At 40.5% G+C, this 19,682-nt stretch overlaps 1 long non-coding RNA gene across 1 annotated transcript in view; it reads right to left on the reverse strand.

Moving 5' to 3' along the window:
• The window catches only part of LOC122476264, a 352,279-nt gene that overhangs the window by 113,360 nt on the left and 219,237 nt on the right, over positions 1-19,682 (reverse strand). The window contains exon 5 of the long non-coding RNA XR_006295433.1: positions 6,948-7,009. This is a non-coding gene — a long non-coding RNA (uncharacterized LOC122476264). The remainder of the gene's footprint in view (positions 1-6,947; positions 7,010-19,682) is intronic.

Consider the following 19,682-nt stretch of genomic DNA (forward strand, 5'->3'; position numbering starts at 1 on the left):
TTCTTCTTTCTTCTTTTGTTATTTTATTTTTTATTTTTAAATTTGAGTATATTTGGCACACCATGTTACATTATTTCAGGTGCACAACATACTGATTTGACAAGTTTATACATTACATTATGCTTACACTTTAAAGCTTCATGAGGGAGGCTGTAAAAGGCCAATAAAAAACAAAATTCTTAGTATTAGGAGGAGGAGCTCACTAAATTTTAAGACATATTTATGGATGTTTGACCATGATGACTAGAGTCCTACAAAATGTGAAATCATTAGTATATTCTGTACTCAGCACTGTATGTTTAATATTGCATATAGTTATTTGGATACCCTTACATCTGTTCAGTAATTACTGGCAATGAGGCAAAGTATCACCGGAAAAATATTCTGCTGTTATGAGCATATATTACTTTAAAAACATAAATTAGAGGTTAAAATATATGTATCTGACGAATGTTTATGAAATATTACACCCAACTGGTAAGGGGAATTTGTTTTAATAAATCCTTGAGTTTGTAATGAATCTCCATTTCAGGACTTTCAAAGTACTTTTCTGACATTATTGGTTAATTGCCACAAAAGCAAAATTTGGAAGGCAAAGGAACAAATTCAATTTTTAGGTGAGGAAACAGAGTGTTGACCTGAAATCCCTGGCTTTGCTTCTCCCTCAGTCAGATGGGGGTTTTGAAGAACAATAACTGAGAGGATGAAGAAGAGAAGACATTCCATCCCTAGGTAACCTGTTCGGCCACTTTCTCCAATTTCTTCGAACTAAGAACCCAGCCTTAAAGAGCACCAGGGATTTGGAAATCCTGGACAAGTTCTTAATCGGCTCAGAAGGTATGACCCTATTTTAGAGATCTGTGCCAAACCTTAGCCTCTCTTATAGTCTGTGCCCAATCATCACACTGTTCCACAACAGCTAAAAACCTCCAGTCACAGAATGGCTAAATAAACTCTAGGAACGCTTCACTGTGAAAGTCTATGCAGCAGTTATAAATAACAACAAAATCCAAGTGTACTGACATATAAAGATCTTTGAGACATATTGCTGTGGTAGAAAAAGCATGTTACACAGTGATATATACATTATGACATTATTAATGTTAAGAAACACAAATGACACTATATCTTACATATAACCGGTTTATTGGAAAATCTGATTTATTGCAATACAGATGTGAAATTGCTTTGTTATTTTTTTTCAATCACTACCTTTAACTGTACTGAATCTCCTCCTTCTAGCCCTTAATGATGTGCGGGACTGATCCCATAGCTTTCCAATTACTTTTGCATATTCAACAGCCCAGGTTGGTCTTCTCCATTTATCCCGGTTTAAATAATCTATCTCACACCCTTCGTCCCACCTAGTTCAGCCTGACCCCAGCTGGAGAGACCTGGAATGGGGCGGATGAGGGTGCCTGGCTTATTCTTTTGCTGCCCATCTTCCTCCTTCCTCTTCTAGGTCTCTCTCTTCCCTCTAGTGACCAGAAGTAGAGAGAGAGAATTGGGAGTCTTGATGCCATTGAACTGGCCAGCATCTTTTTTGAGAACCATGAGTGAATTCTCCTGAAACAGATGAAAAGCTCTGTTTTGACCTCTCCTGACCCACTTTCTTAGAGGTTCAGACCTGATTCTCTTGCTGACAGGGTCTCTTCTTGTGGAAGTCAGCCATTTCGGTCAGGGTAATAATACGAATGTTCAAGCTACCTTCCTCCATGTCCACTTGAGGCACAGAAAACTCACCCTTGCCAAACCAAATAACATACAGCTGCTTCATTCTGTCCTCTGTATACAATTCTCTTTTTACCCTGCTTAAATAGGTGCTGAGTGAAGACCAACAAATCCACTCCGTAAGCAGATGTCCAACTAGGGCATTAGAGGCCAGTTTCTTCTTGCAACATTCTTCAAATATAGAAGTGTGGTTCTCCTGGAGACTTTTTCCTTTCACTTGAGTACCTCTTCTGACTCCCCAGAGAGATAAAAGGGAAGACCCACAGTACTCTCTCTAAACCAACAAATCACATCTTCACTTCCTTTCTTATACATCTGGAGGAGAGACTTAAAGGGTGATGGTAGCAGGGTCAGTTCTAAAGCTTCTTAGAGAATCCTGCAGGGAGGTTCTCAAAGACACCTCAGCTGCACTCACATTCATCATCCTGTTACATACAGCTATAGGTTCATAAAACTAATTGATTGACAGTGTTCTCCTCTGGTAGAGAAATGGGATGACGGGTGATGGTAGATAGACTTTAGGTTGTGGAGTTTTTTTTAATGTTTGTTTATTTTTGAGAGAGAGAGAGAGATACAGCATTAGTACACGTGAGCATACATGAGTGGGAGAGGGGCAGAGAGAGAGGGAGACAGAGAATCCAAAGCAGCTTTTATGCTGTCAGCACAGAACCTGATATGGGGCTCAATATCATGAACCATGAAATTATGACCTGAACCGAAATCAAGAGTTGGACGCTTAACCAACTGAGCCACCCAGCCAACCCTGTCTATAGAGTTTTTGTAGAGAGAATGTTTTCACATACTTCATTCATGAATACAAAAGAACATTGACTGATTCTAGACATACCATGGATGGTTTAAACAAGGCAGCCAAAGTTAGAATCTCAATAGTGACCGCCATATTGAGCTACACATCAATGACTCTATACTGGTAGAGCTTCTCCAAGTTTGACTGAGGAGTTGCACTTTCTCCAAGAGAATAACTGGCACGTGGAGCCACAGAACGCAGCACAGACTCTTCACCCACGTTGCTGCTAATGGGACACAGACTACAAGTCATTGTTCCCCTCCATGTTCCACCTGCTACAAGTCTGTGTGATCATCTGCTAGACTCTAATGAGAGCAGCAGAAACCCTGCAGGGCGGAAGGGGCAGTCTGGCAAGAGCATACACAAGGAGAAAATAGCCTTGTTCTGCCATGCTGAGTGCCACATGGAGTTACCACTTGTCAAGGTTTCCTGACAAGCATTTAGAGGGCTGAGAGGGGGCTTAGTTAACATGCAAGAGGCCTGGGATACCCTCTTGCATGTTATTGTGCATATCCAGAATAAGAGAAGGTCCCCAAGGCACCTCTATTGGCAAGGAGAGGACGTAATATAGCCAGCTTTTATCAGGGGGGCAATGGGCATATGAAAGTATAGTTTTTATATCTTTGCAAGACTGAAGAATCTCAGTAGGTATCTGGAAAGGAGAGGAGTCTACCACCTCTAGCAAGCTTCACTGACATTGGACAGATGACTCAAGATTCAAAAGGGTAGGATTAAAAAGAGAAATCTGAAGGTTTCAGATAACAGTACAAATAATGTGATTTTGGTTCAAGACAAGTTTACTCTAGAGAGTACAGCTCTCTAAAACCTGCCCCAAATTTCCTCCATGACCTGTTCTTTAGCATCAAATTACAAGAGAGCTGTGATCTTTTCGCTTTAGAAATTACAACATATGCTCTTTCATTCTTAGCTTATGATCTGGGTTTCCATTATGCTACCTCTTTGACCCAAGACAACACAATTTAGTGTCGGAAAGGAATTTCAGAAGTAACTCAGTACAGCCATCTCATTATACTGATGGGAGAATGGGAGACGTGAAGGTAGCTGCCTGAGGGCTCATGATGTGGTGGCAGGAGAGGCAGTACTGGATCCAGCTCCTCAGATTCCCAAGTCCGTTATCTTTTTGGCCACAAAATGTTGCCCCTAGTGGCACAAAGGAGTAGCTCTAAGAGGTATGATTTACCTTCATGATTAGTTTTTCAATGTCAGTGCTGATGGTAGAGAATAATAAAGCTCCCTAAATGTTTACAGATGCTCACAATCTCATTTGACTACAACTCTGATAATCAAGCAGCAGAGCCATTATGAGGTCCATTTTGCAAATATGGCAACCAAGTTCAAGAGATTATTTGGTTTGCCTAAACTCGCACAGGAACTTTCAGTTTTCACTCTGAGTTTAACTTTACTTCCATATCATCAATCACAAGCCTTTATTTTTTCCACAAAATTTTAACATCATAATTGACTACTTTACACCTGAACCTGATGTTTTATTCATCTCCACATGGATAAACCACAGATCAAGCATGTGCTTATTTTCGGATGTGTCTGCTAGAATTTTATTATGAGAATACGGTGTATTGAAATTAACAGCCAGAAGCCACACTGACTCAAAGAAGTACAATATGAGCCTGCTTTGCATTTTCTTAACTTGGGCTAGATGCCTTTGGGGAAAGACTTTAGTCTCTGCACACTCAGAGATACAACAGGAAGAGCATGGTCCATGACCTACAGGTGACTGCTTCCAGCATCTTTCCTCTTGCTTCATCCCCCAGAGGCTTATACCTACCTCCCACTCATTGTTCACCCTACATCCACAAAGGCACCCTCAGTTGGCTCTGTGAACAAGTAAAATAGGCTAGCTAAACCAGGCACACCTTGACACGTGGCTTGCTCAGCCTCTGGTGCCTACTGCTTCTCACCTTCAATACACACCACTTGGCCATATTAATTTTTGTCACAGGGGGGAGATTGGTCAGTGAAATCTAAATGGGCTTTTCCTATTTATTGATACAATTTCGTGGCAAGAGCAATTTTCAGAGCTTATTTTCCACTCCATTGAATCCCATGTTACTGCAAATGAATATATTCCTCGGTCAGTGCAATGGCAAAACACAGTTGTAAGTGCTTTATGCTTCATTTGGATAAAGAGTTCAGGATATTACCAAATATAAAAGGAAGTTAAGGGCCATATTTCATTAGAAAGCTGTCTCCCCTGTTAATAAAACCTGATGTTGGTGGTAGATGTGCAAAAAAAAAAAAAAAATCAGAGCAGGGACTTGCAGCTGTGGCTGGCATTCAATAAGGCAGTCCGGTGGTTCCAAACACCACCTGAAAAGCACGCCCCCTCTCCAGTCAAACCAATATCAACAGCCCCCAAATCAGGAAGAAACTGGATTGTGAGCTGGATATTCTACAGAAAATTAAAAATCCAAACCCCAGTCTGAGGTATGTTCTTCCTCAGACAATGGCTTTGCTGCCATTAAAGGAAGACTCATGCTAATGCCGCAAAGTGTAGGAGGTAATGGGTAAGCTCTATGGGCTAATGTGTAGTGGCTTTAATAAGTGACATAGTGGATGGGCTGCTTGTATTTTATCTGTTTGTTGGACACAGAAAAAGGTAGCACCATCTCATTTCTCAAATGAGAAAACTTAGGAGCTGCCCTAGGCGAAGTTTAGGAATTCAGACTTTCATAAAAACTAGGTCACTCTCAAATTAAAGGCTTCCCAGTGTCACAAAGGGTGAAGAGAAAATTCCTTTCTGTATCTGGACCCATAACTTAGTCTTTTCTGTACCCTATCTCTATAGTGAACGATCCACATCATAACACACTCCACCAAATTATAGGTAGCTCATTTTATTTAGCCACCAACCCTTGAGAAACCATAGAAGTTATTCACTTTTATAGGTGCTACAAAGAATACCTTCAAAATCTAGGACATGAACATCCCTTTTCATCAGTTACTTGACAGGTACATTAGATCCCAAACCCTACTGTCACTGAACTTCTCTGAAAATTCCAAGTTAAGGTCAAGAGTTCTATCACTGGCTTGACTCTTTCTCATCACCCATTTTTAGGCAGATTCATGGGCCCAGCCCTGCTCCTGACCTCCACATTTCTGTTTCCTGTCTTGGTGATAAACTTTCATCCAAATTTCCATTTCTAATGCTAAAGCTACTATATATCATCAAACTCATTTTTGTGTCACCCAAGAAAGTATGAGGCCTCCTCATGCGTAGACCCGTGCCTTATCCACCCACTTGCCTTGTTTGTTCATGCCAAGAAAGCAGTTTCAAACCCAGGCATAAGCCGACAGTCCATGTCCCAGGATCAATACTCAATGTAACAGATATTGCTATGGAGTGTTCTGAGCCCTGAAACATTCTATTCCAAGCCGACAAAGTCTAGATTCTGCCTTTTCTCTTGTGCTTACCCTGAAGTCTTTATCAGGTTTCATCTGTACACACATTTTGATTCTGGATATTGAGGTCTTCTTTGGTGGTGTTTCTGCCTGTGCTTTCTGTCCAACTGGGCCTTTTGAATATCAAGCCTGCCCTTCCAACTCAGGCTCCCCGCCTTTGCTATGGCCCCCAGCATGTCCTAACCCTGGACACACTGACCTTGGGTATACAACCTGGGTCTGCTACAAGTTTTCTAAACTCTCTGAAACTTATTTTCTTCATATTCTACCTGGTCTTTACTTAGTGTTCAAACACGGCAGCTGATGCCAAGTCTCTTACATTATTTCCTACCAGAGTCACAATTCACCAGAGAAACACCAATCAGAGTTAACCCTCTGGGCTTCAGAATTTAGGGAGTTTGATTTAGTGAGCTCAGTAGCTTGGAAATACTCACATCAAAGCTCGTTTGTAGCTAGATTTCATTCAGATTTGGATTTAACGCCTACATTCTGGAAAATCTGTATCTTTATTTAGGTGAGATTGTTTGCCGTGAACTTTTCCCTTGAGTTTTAGTTAAAGGCAAAATGTTTTAAAAGTCCAAAGTAATTTTGTCTAAACTAAGAGAAAACAAAACAACTCAGCTATCTTTTTTAATCAAAGCTTGACCAGCACACGCAAAGCCTTCTTTGCAGAGTTAATGTAGATGCATTAACACTGGGTCTCACACATAGTTAGTGCTCCATATTGGTCTCCTTGTTTCTTTTCCCAATTAATCTCCCTAATTATGATTTTCTATTTTTCTTCCTTAACTTAGCCCCTGTGTTGTCTTATTACAAATGAGTGAAGTAAAAATAAGGTCATTAAAGAACTCCTGGATACCATAAACATCTGCCCAGAAAGATCTATCTATAGTTTTAAAGTATTTTTTTCAGTATTCACAAATTCATTAATACACTGTTTCCAAATAGGCATTTATTAAACACTCACCATGTACCAGGCATTGAGCTGTGTTCCAGATTCTCAACATTCTTGACCTGAAGACTTTCTCTCTGTAGGGGAGATGAAGGTATAAGAGATAAATTTCATGCTATTCATTAAGTGTGACAGGACACTAAGATGATTCTTTGATATAAACATATGGAGAGCTCTAAGTTTTTCAAGTGAAACCCAAAGTCACAACTTAGGGGTTGATAGTTTATACACCCAATAATCAACTGTCTTATGTGAGAAGTCCTATATTTTCCTGAAGAGCTAGAATGTGTCGAAAAGACTAATGAGAAACGAACATCCATGTGAATGTCAAGGAGACTGGTTGTCAAGATGGCAGGATGGGGCTGAGACCATGAAGGGACTGTGAGCGTCAGCAGAGGGGTATTGGTTACAGAGGTGGATGAGCTTCTCCTCAGCAAAGGTGAGCAATGTCAGAGAATGATGACAGACAAAATACCAGAACATTATTTGAATGCTTGGAATTTAGACCACCTTTGGGTTAAGGAAAAGAAGAAAAAAATCCTAAACTGACTATTTATACAAAAAATCTGAGGAGGAAAATGGTATTAAAAGACTTTGTCTATCTTAAACAGGTAAGATTAAAATTCCTCCCATTGGTGGATGTTCAGACTCAAGATTTAAGGTAAATTCAGATATAAGGATATAAAGCTCAATTTGCACAATGGAGTCTGTAATTATGAAATCCACACCATCTACATACATAATCATAGTGTTTTTTAATATAAGAGATGGTGAACACTTTGGAAGAAAGATATGGTCTTGTTCACCTTCTGAAGAGTGAACAGAGTATAGATTTTGGGAAAAAGTTCATATGATGTTTGAGTTTTAGCTCTGTTCATTTGTTGGCTGTATAAACTTTTGGAATCTCTATTTCCTCATCTGCAAACTATGGATCATGTAAGTTGCCATATATCAAGGATGTTATAAAGATTTAATTAATGTGTGGGAGATATCTGGTACTCAATCAGTTAATGTTTTCTTTTTCCCCTGTATCTTTTCTTTTCCCAGCACATAGCAAAGAACATAACACATACCAGATACTCAATAAACACATGGCTTTCCCTGCCTGTAGCACCCTCCCCACTTGTATTGCCCAGCATGATCCTGGAACAGCATCTCCCTGCTCTTCCCTTAAACATTTCAAGTGGATCTTAATTAGACTCACTGTGTCTTTCAAGTCAAGAATGAATCATTAATGTTATTATTCCCATGTTGTAGACCAAGAAACTGAGGCACAGGATGGTTCAGGAACATCCTCAAAGTAACACAGCTAGTAAGACAGTGGAACCAAGATATGTCCAACTCCAGAGCCCATACCTCTAACCAATTTTCTCTCCTGATTCCAGGTTCATCCAATTCCAAGCTCATACTCCTCTCATACTGCCATGCTCCTCCCTCCCACAGATCAGTTTTTCTTCTTATAAATTCCTCATTTGGTTTGAGATAGTTTGACAAAGTTAAACTTTCAGTTCCCAGGGGAAGAACTTTGTAATTCTGAGCTCTACAAAGCACTATGGCATGTAGCCACCGTTTCAAATTTCTGCTAAATCAGCCAGCAAGCTCTTAGTGAGAACCAATATTTGGTATTGAGTTCTGAAGGATTTTGGAACTGCAGCTGAAGATCTTGAGCCACGAAGACAGATGGGACACTGAAGTTAGCCTAATCAATGACATGCAGCTCCCTTAGACTTCTATTTTATCCATGGAGAGTGAAGCACCAGCTCAGGAGCTGTGGCGTGATGGAGCTTGGCAGTCCAACTCAAAGAAAGAGAAGAATCTAAAGACAACCTGCTCTTCGAACAAAAATTTCCTTGGATATTTGATAGGAGATGATAATCAGTAATGTTTCCTTCTATCCTTTAAATATCAAAGTAAGGATCTCTCACCCTCTAAGGCTGGCCACTTCCAGTACAATGCAGACTCCAAGAAAGCAGGGCCCATTGTCCATTATATCTCAAGTGCCCAGCACAGGACCTGACACATTGTAGGTTCTCAATAAATATTCATTGGAATAATAATCAAATGAATTTTCCTTCTTATTTTGAAAACTCTGACTCAGAAATATTGCAAGGGAATATTGCAAGAAAGATGCAAGGGAAGGGAAGGCAAGGGGAGGCAAGGGGAGGGAAGGGAAGGGATAGGCATTAACCATTACTCTATATCAGGCATGATGTTTCCTCTACATGATATTATTTAGTCCTCATCACAACCCTGTTAGGTATATATTAATACTCCATTTTACAGATAAGAAACTGGATCTCAGGGAGGTAAGGCAATCAGCCCAAGACAGCACAGCCAGAAATAATTTCTAAATCAATGTTTCCACTGTACTTGTGGAGCAGTTTTCATGAAGGCCAAGAAACTGATGGATGTTCATGGTTTGCTTCCTCCTTAACATTGCTATTAGACAGACAGTTTGATCTAATAATCATTCATACTTAGTATAACATTTTGAGCACTTAGTATGTACCAGGAATTGTAGTGCTTTATGTATATTAGTACATTTGATTATTTCAGCATCCCGTGAGGTTAGTGATGTTATTGTTTCTATTTTATGGACAATGGGTAAAAATGTTGAGGCACAACCAATTTGTCTAAGGTCATATATCTAATAGGCAGTGGCCTTCTTTTCATATCCAGGCAGTTTGCTCAGTGCCCCAGCTCTTGGTCACTTTGCTACAAAAGTAGCACTTTCCCCCCAAATCCCCACCCCTGGATAGTCTACTAGGAGAAGTCTAGGGCTACCAAAGCGTGGTTGGTCTCCACTGCCACAGTGAAGGGTACCCCTAAAGCAATTCATCACATTGTAGACATTCAGTAGCAACAAAGTAACCCTGTCAAATTCTGGGTTAGTTTGAATGGGGTAAGGTCTTGCCCTTTCATATAGGCATATTAAATAGGGACTTCTTAGCATAACTCGGTTTGGAATTTTACTACATTTGGATTGTCATTTCTTTTTTCTTCAGCTTTTTGCTTGTTTTAGTTTTACCTTTTTAAATTTTTCAATGTTTATTTTTGAGAGAGAGGGCGGGGGGGGGGGGAGGGAGGGAGGGAGGGAGGGAGAGGGAGAGAGAGAGAGAGAGAGAGAGAGAGAGAATGAATGAATGAATGAATGAATATGAATGAGTGGGGGAGAGGCAGAGAGAGGGAGACACAGAATCCGAAGCAGGCTCCAGGCTCTGAGCTGTCAGCACAGAGCCTGACGTGGGGCTCGAATTCATGAACTGCGAGATCATGACCTGAGCTGAAGTCAGACACTTAACCAACTGAGCCACGCAGGTGCCCCTTAGTTTTTGTTTTAAGGAAGACTCACACAGTCATTGATTGCACCAAGTTTTATCAGTGCATGCTGATAATTCTGCTCAAAGTCACTAGATGCTCACCTTTAAAGAAACCTCAGAGAATCAATGAAGCCATCTGGCCCACTGGCACATTATACTGTAAAGTGGCTCAGGATGTGAATCAGAAAGAAGAGCTAAAAATCTAGAAGCATAAAGTATCATAGGCATATTCCTCTGAGAAAATAAGAGATGACCAGAGTCAGGTGCAGATGAACCAATCAAAGTGCAGAAGAATCTTCCTTCAATTTCCTCATCTATCCACTTCCCTAAAAACTCTACTGCTGCCCTGCCCTCAAAGCTAAAAATGAAAGTAATCTCTAAACATGAGATTGAAATTTAATTTTCCTGGTGACCTATCTTGTGAATACAATAAATAATATCTTTTTAATTTCTTTATTGTAACTATGTAATAAATATGGGAAATGGCATTTTTCATTCAATTCTCAAGAGTGAGATTTAACCAAATTATGCTGGTCATGTGTCTAAAATTATTCTCCCTTATGGAGAGCTGCTACTTTTTAAAATCAAGGGCAGTGACCAGTAGATGAAGCCTTAGCAATTAATCTGAAATTGAAGAAGAACATAACAGGCAGATGTTTCCGTTTGAACTGCTCCTATCCCTGAGTCAGGCCAAACAGACACTATAATGAAGGGATTCTTCTTCATGGTCTGTTCTAGTAACACAGCTGGAGTAAGAAGAGGCATTCTCTACAAGATAACATGCTACCTCAAGAATTATGAAGTGAACCACAGCCTCTCAAAAACAAAGAATGGCTACTCAGAAATGCTAGAAATACTAATCCCAGTGAGTAGAACAAGCCCAAGACAGACAGGTCTACAAACCCAGCCATATCTTCTTCTCTAGCATCCACAAATCATGTTGAATTGGACATTAAGAAACACTGTTCATGTCTTGAAGTAACCACATGAGTTTGGACAAGCCACTTCACTTCTCTAGGTCTCCTCTTCCTCCTCCATAATGAGTGGCCACTGGATTATTAGATCAGATGGATGATCATGAACCCCCAATTCCTCAAACATAGTATGATTCTAAAGACAAGCATGTTGTTTCATTTACATTGATTCACAAATTCATATTTATTCACATAACTTGAGGACACTGGGCGATTTTATTTTTTAGCAAAATAATGTCTAAATACCCCAAGGTGTCTCACATTAGGGATCATATTTTGCAGGGCAGATGAGGTTAAATTTAGATTTTGTGTTTTTACACTAGGGATGAATAAGATTCTTTAAAAGCAAAGTGACACAGGGGGCACTTGGGTGGCTCAGTCAGTTAAACATCCGACACTTGGTTTTGACTCAGGTCATGATCTCATGGTTTGTGGGTTCAAGCCCCATATCCAGCTCCGTGCTGGCAGTGCGGAACCTACTTGGGATTCTCTCTCCACACCCCTCTCTCTCAAAATAAGTAAATAAACTCAAAAAAAAAAACCCCACAGTGATACATTTGGAAAGGGGGTGGTTTGGAAGGATGGAGGAAGGAAATATTATTGGTTCAGATGTATACAGGAAGCAAACTTGTAGCTGCCAATGGCTGCCACCAATCAGCAGGTGACTTTTATTTGTAATGTATTATTTACTACTGATGTTTGCCCAACCTGTTGGAAGCAGATACATGCAGTTCCTATCCTGAGGAGCAGATCAAGGACAGTGATAAGTAATATTGACTTAAGTCACTGTCATCAGTTCTAACTAAAACATAAGCACTGGGTCAATTTAACAAGCACATCGACCAACACAGCACAATGTCTGCACAAGGGACGTGATGCTATTGAGAGAAGATACAGATTTTTCCTGAAGCTTTGCTGAGCTTTACAAGAGATGGTTTATGGGCAGAGGACAGGGCTAGCTTTGCTGAATGTACAAGATACATGCTACATTGCATACAGGCTTTCTTTCTTACCACGCTACCAACGTTGCTTACATAAGTTTATGAAAATTGGAGGGTTCATTGAGTTAATATCAAGAATTATGAAAGTACTTGAACCCACGAAGAAGACCATAAATATAGCCACTGCTATTCTGAAGTCTAGACTATACTGCTGCAGTGGTCCCTAGTGTGCTATTTGGCATTCCTTTTCATTTCCCTCCAGTTGTAATGAGATAACCAAGGTTTATAATACAGTAAATGTATAATTAAATGCAGATTATATGGCATTCCTGGCAGAACGATTCAAGATGCTGGATTGACACTACAAAAAACTATGACCACCACCTTGAACACAGATTTGTTGTTCGGGGAGATAAAATCTATAGCAAAATGGCTCACTTACAAAAGTCCAAGCTGTTAACTCTAGTGTTGATTGGCAAACTTAGCCATTTCAAGCATCTTTTATTCAGTCATTCACTTAACAAATATTTGTTGGAGGCCTACTATGTGTCAGGCACCGTGCGGGGCCCTATACACAACATACAGCCACATGCACCTAACATTCCACAGGGGAGATAGATAGTAAGCAGACATATTAATACACAGAAAAGTTACATATCAGGATAAGCTCTACACAGAAAACAAGCAAGGAGATGCTATAGGAACAATGGAGAAAGGTAGCATTTCTGGCCTATGTTACAAAACAAAATTAGACGATTGAAGAAATCATCTAAGGAAACCGGTATAAGCCTGTTGGCTCCCTTATCTGAACCATTAAGGACACAGTACTAGTAGATGCCCCTGTGGCTGTCAGGAGGGCTGGGGGAAGGCCTGAAATATAGTCAGCTTTCATGGGGAGACAGTATGATACCCAAGGTGATGAGTCAAAACACCTGGACTCAATTTTTGGTTCTGCTCATTGCTGACTGTATTTTTGGACAAGTTAACTGCTTCAATTATTGCTTTTCTCATAATCAAAGTGGGATAATACCTGGTTTGCTTATTTCTATCATGGTGGTGTAGGGAATAAATTAATATGAAATTATAAAGTGCTTTGCAAATGTTAGTTGTGTGATTATTAGGTCAACCCTAAGAATATCCCATCCTTTCTCATACCTTCAAGATGCCAGCCATGGAGAAATTACCCTGTTTCTTTTCCTCCTGGCTTTATATATAAAATGCCAGGAATATAAACCTTGCCTTCTAGCAAAATGTGTCCTCTGACATACAGTGTGCACAAACTTCAATCTGCAAGCAGAAGAGGGATCTTAAGTGCTCTGCACATCAGGAATTGGGAATATGCATATTAGTCAGTTGTTTGACATCTTGGTGGTAACTTCTTTTCAGTGATCAAGTTATATAAGGAAATAATCAGTAAATAGATAGATTGCCTCATTATGCAAAGTGAAATACAATCTGCCTTAGAAAGGAGAATCATGCCGAGAAGCTTGCTGAACAGACTCTGCCTCCAATTAAGCTCCGATTATAGAGCTGCACTTTAGTTGAAAATCCGTTCTCCAGAATGGCTGAGATTTCAAGGGACATGGTCAACACGATAATAATAATGATACCGTGCTGTTTTCTGCAATTCCTTTTCCCAAGGAACTCAGAGCTCCATCCTGACATTCTCTTGTCTTTTATATTCAAACGTGGTTGGGAGGATGAGGGGTAAAGACTCTTTCTCTCTGTCCTTCTAGACAGAACCAATGGGGGGAAAATATCCTGTAGGGTTTACCTGGGGAGCCAGGTTAGGAATCAAAGCCTGGGGCAGGGGCTGGGGGTAGGGGGTTGTTGTGGGGAAGGGAGGGAACACGGGTGCTTCCTCACCAATCTTCTTGGTTAGCATCATTTAGGTGCTGATGGGTATGTGGTGTTATACCAAGAGTTTTAAATAACAGAGAAGCTGGCTTGGCCTCTGAAACAACAAAGATGTCGGTGGGGAAAAAAAGAAGCCCAAGAAACACTGAATAAATTTACAAATTAATTAAATCCTGAGGAATCCAAGGGGCATCTCATAAACATTACCATGTGTCCTATCATCTACTGTCCCACAAAGACCAACAGCATATTATTGCCAAATTGCATGAAACTGAAGGTGAGCATCAAGGCATGCCAGTATTTTTCCTTACTGTTAAGGTGGGAAAAATGCTGCCAATTAAACTCTGACATATTTCTTTCTTAACACTGACTGTAGAACATACCTTGATTTTAGAGACGTTAAAATGTAGAGAGAAATGTGTTTTCAATTAATTAATACATTTGTTGTTTTTACCATGCCCCTAAAAGGACACACAAGAACTAAAGAAATCTCAGGAGATTGTATAGTTAATTTGATAGCAAAACTCAAGGGTCTTCTCCATAAGGAAAAACAAGGACTCTTCAGAAAAGCAGGGGCTTGAAGGTAAATATGAAAGAAGGCTGCAAAATCATGCCGGGTTCAGGGAGGGCACACAACATGAGGACTGCTAACCAAATCCTGGGAACCCAGAATGAGGGGAGTTCCTATGAGCTTAAAGAAAGAAATTTCAGAAGCAAAAGGATGTGTTATTTCACACAGCAGGCAGTCTACATAAGGAACTCATTACCCCTAGAGATAGCATAGACTAAAAAAAAGATAATTTGGTTCAAAAAGGGTTTTAGATAAATTCATGGGTGATAGATCCATAATGGAGTCCATCGTCTATACACTTAAATACTCTTATTAAGTCATCACTTCAGCATTTCCCTTCTGTGCTAAATAATAGTGCTTCCTCTAGCTTTCCCTGATAGTCCCCATTTTCCAATCCTTCAATTTTATCTGTCCTACTTTAAATCAGCGGTCCCTTTTAATGAGTTTTCCCCCTTTTAATGAGCCCCTGAAAACATTATCATGGAAAGTTCAGGTATAATGTAATCCCAAGTCACTATCAGAGTTTAAAGCTCTTTGAGGGCAGAGACGTTTCATCTTCACCTTTGAAATGTCATAGTACCCAGCAAAGTGCCTGGAATAAATTTCCATTGGATGTGTGTGTGAACAAATGAGTGAATGTGTATAATCCCAGTTCTCTGACACCCTTATTGATACCTAGGTCACCTAGGTCCCTGTGCTCTGTGTGCATTGTTTATGTGTACCATGGCAGATGTCGGGGCAGGAGCTGGGAGGGGGGAGTGGTTATTGTGGGAAAGGGAGGAAACACAGATTTAAGTGTTTAGGGAATATGAAAGCTTAACCTGTGCCCCATAGTCAAGTGTCTGTTCTTGCCATTAGGACACAAGAAAAAAGAACAGAGTAGGTGGATAGGTAGGAAACTTCAGTAGGCAGTGTATATATGCATATATGATTATACATATATATATATATATATATATACACACACACACACACATATGTATATACACACATAAATATATGCACTATAGTTTTTCCTATAGTAACAACTCCCTTTAAAAAAGCCAAACAACTATTCCTTGCACAATCTACATGATTTGCAGCTGTCCATGGGGGGTCAGCTGACAGCCTGCTGGAAGTGCTGCAGAAGGAGGTTAACTGAGCTGTCGCTGCACGCTCAGGATTTCTGGTTTTGAGAAAATCAGCTGTTCAAAGTTACGAAATACCCCACAGGAGATGAGACTGGAATAGTAGGAGTTGTCTAAGGTGGCAAGTAGTCAAAAATACTAGGAGATAACAGACTTGTAAGATTGGTTTCACTGCCTCTTACAAAGGCCCCCTCTTGCTCATGGAGCAGAGTGTTGGCGGAAGTTCTCTTAATTAGAAAGATCACCATTAACCAGAAGGTGGCTTTGGTGACCTGGGCAGGAATCCTCCAACAAGCCTGAACTGCATTCCAGCAGTCCCCAAGTGTGGACTGGTAAAAAACCTATCAGTGACATCATTTAGGACACACAAAAGGAAAAAAGGGCAGTTAATGTTGCTGTGAATGCAAGGGTCATGTCCCTCTGGCCTCCTTACTCAGCAGTCTAGATTTCTGCTGATGGGGAAATACTAAAGAAAAAATTATTATTCACACACACACACACACACACGAATGTGTATTTATTTCTTCATAGCAGTTTTGGGACCTCTTTTGAGACAAGTTCTAAAACCTCACTTTGACAACAAATGCTCCTTTATGAACATTTGTCTCTTCCCCAGTGATCTGAGTTAGCACTCATCATTGTGTTCTTTATATACCGTATTTATGGAAATGGCACCATGTGAGAATGAGATGCTTTATGACTGGTAATCTCTGTCTTGTTAGGTGGGATTTATGAGACCAGAGGGGCAGCCCTCCTCACTGGCCTTGAGCCTGATGTCAACATTTTATACATTTTCCCTTCCTCCTTGTTAAGGAATTGAAGATTCATTTTATCGTGTATTATCTATTGATTTTCCTTTCCTTTGGCCATATTTGCTAAATATTGAAAAAATAAAGGAGTAACTGTTTAAGTGCATCTTTTATAATGTGTTCCTGGGTCTGTGTGCATATATCTGTCTCTGTGCACCTGTGTGTGTGCAAGCACCTGTTATGTGTGTACGCACACTTGCGTGTCTGTGTGTCTGAGTGGTTGGGACTACTTGAGGCCACACAAGGGACAAATCCTAGTCCCAAATAAAAAATATTCCATTTCCTCTAAGCACCCATCCCCATTCATCCGCTGTACCCCTGTCAACAGGTTTATATTCTGCAGGAGGCACAAAGGCAACAGCCACCTTCCATTGGATACACTGGCCACATTGCGAGTTTCCTCAACCTTCCCAGTCAGCAAGTACCATTTATCTTCACAGACAATTTTGCCTCTACCATCACTCACGGGACATCCTTGTTGCTGTATTTCTCATAGGACAACGACAAATCATTTGGTGTCCCAGAGCTTCTAGACAAGGGGTCTGTCTTCTGTTCATGTCAAAGATGGACAGGGCTCAGTCTAGTGGGCCAGAACCAGGAACTGTTCAAAAGACTCATATTTATGGAATATCCTTCAAATGTGATGTGGAGAAAGAGGGGAGACACAGAAAAATGAGGAAACCTGTTGAGACATCAAGGCTCGACTTGCTTGCCTTGACCATCTTTGTAGGGACAAAAACAAATTTTCTACTGTGTGCAAGATACTATTTTCCATCCCCAGACAGCTTCCATAGCTACTACTACACTAATATAAAATGGCATATCTCATCCCTCAGTTTCTGCATCTGTATATTGTTACCCCCATGCTACAGATGATGAAACTGAAGTGCAGAGAATTTGCAGGGCTGGCCCAAGAGCAATAATGGAGAACAGTGGCAGAGTTTCGGTTCAATCCCCAACACAGCAGTACAGAGCAAGGGCCAGGAGTAGGGCATCAGCACAACACCCTAAGATGCCACAGCTGCCTTCTGCTGACTTCCTCCCAATGAAAGGCCTCTGTGCCTTAGTTACCTCATAAGTGGGATCGCTAATGAGGGTGATTTCTACCTCATATGGGCTGATGAAATGACTGGATGAGATAACGAATGTAGAGCCATAAGCAGCGTACCTAGTCTGTAGTAAACTTACAATAATAGTTGGTATTTTTATTCTTATATTTCATGTTATTATTCTCAAAGAGAACCTTTGGAAGATTCACAGTGTTCCAGGGGTATCAGATGGTTCATTTTGGTAAAATGTATAAAATTTGCAGATGACCCAGAAGAATGGAGAGATAATTTTTCCATGATAAAGAAACTTAGTATAAAGTTTTTATGAGCTAAAAATGTGTAGTAAAAAAGTAATAGAAAAAAATCAAATCAAGTATTACCTGGGGCAATAAAAAAATTAAATCAATGTCTTTAATTATATTTGTAAGCTTCTAAATTGTAAAGGTTATTGGGGTCTAGCCTTCCTTGCATACCCTTAAAAATTAATCCTGGTTGTGTTCTATATTCCAATGATGGTGCAAGTATTTTCCTCTGCTTTCATGAAATTTTCTTGCTCTGCTTTATGGCATGGAGCTTTTTGACGTTAAAATCTGGCATTACCCATTTTCAGGGGTGGGGGAGGGCTAAGGAGGTTTCTAGGGAAATAAAGACCAAAATACATATCCTTTAGATTGAGATCATACTTTAGCTTTTGCTGCACATCAACCACACCACAACTTAGAGGCTTATAAACATTCCCATTATTTAAGTCATGATTCTCCCAGGTGGTTCTTTTGGCCTAGGCTGGGGTGGGTTCAGCAAATCTCAGCTAGGATTGTCATATTACACTCAGACTCACCTCTCACAGTACCTGATAGATACAAACAGAAAGCTGATCAATGTTTTTTACCTTAATGGATTAATCAGTTAATGAATTAATGGGGGATAAATGAAGTAATCTGCACATGGCCCTTTTTGGACACTCTTTGGTACAGGGCTTTCCCTTAGAGAACTAAGAAGCAATTAATTTATTTTCTTCAGCAACTTCCCAATGCCCCTTGTCTCTCAGATGGCTCCTACACATTCTGCCTCCCAGTTGGCCACAAACGTAGACCTGCCCTCCCTGAGTGCTGCCTCAAGTTAATCACACAACTTCTCCCGAATCTTCCCTTCCTTTTTTCCCTTTAACATTCCCATTCTTTTGGGGCACCTGGATGGCTCAACTGGTTGAGTATCTGACTCTTGATATCAGCTCAGGCCATGATCTCATGGGTTCAAGCCTCACATTAGGCTCTGTGCAGTCAGTGCGGAGCCTCTTCGGATTCTCTATCTTTCTGTCCCTTACCCCTCCCTCTCTCTCTCAAAATAAATACATAAATATTTTTAAAAATTTGTTAAAAAAAAAAAACCCTCCCATTCTTTCAATGCCCTGAGAAAAAAGAGAAATTTTTCTCCCCTTAATGGGAAGAAATACAAAGTCACCCTGCCATGGCAGGAGTACTGGGCAGATGCTGTGGCCATTTTGATGACCCATCCCAGGTCACAATCTATGGATTCTCAATGTGCCACACCATCCCAGACCACTAGGTAGCACAGAAGTGTTGCTATGTAAAAGAGAGCAGAACACCGCTTTCTAATATTCTTTTTTTTCTATTAAAAAAAATGCTCCTGGAATGTCAGCAATTCTAACCTAAAATAGATGCCTCAGCCCCAGTCAAACAGCCTTTAAGTTCTTTAGAATGCATTCATCACAGACTGGAGAAGTGACAGACACACTCTGAAGAGGAAATCCCAAGACCAAAATAGTCATCTGTCACTCCTGACAGAGGAGGGCGTGTGTGCTGGGAGGGGAACATAAAGTGGAGAGGACAACCCTATGGAGGGGCTGCTCTGGGCCCCCACATGCCACTCTGTGGGCGGGGGGGAGTGGGACAGGGAATCTGGGACTTGACAGGGAATGTGGGAAATTGGAGACTCCATTCTGTGCAAGTCTGTTTTAGATAAGCTTGATTTCTTAGAGTAAATAACGGACTGGGCATGACTGGTGGTGAGCTCAGTCCTCTATTTAACTGAACAGAGATGGCCACTTGGTCCTCATGCCAGAGCCTGAAAGAGGCAGATCA

This window comes from Prionailurus bengalensis, chromosome E4, assembly GCF_016509475.1.
Source record: "Prionailurus bengalensis isolate Pbe53 chromosome E4, Fcat_Pben_1.1_paternal_pri, whole genome shotgun sequence".
Lineage (NCBI taxonomy): Eukaryota > Metazoa > Chordata > Mammalia > Carnivora > Felidae > Prionailurus > Prionailurus bengalensis.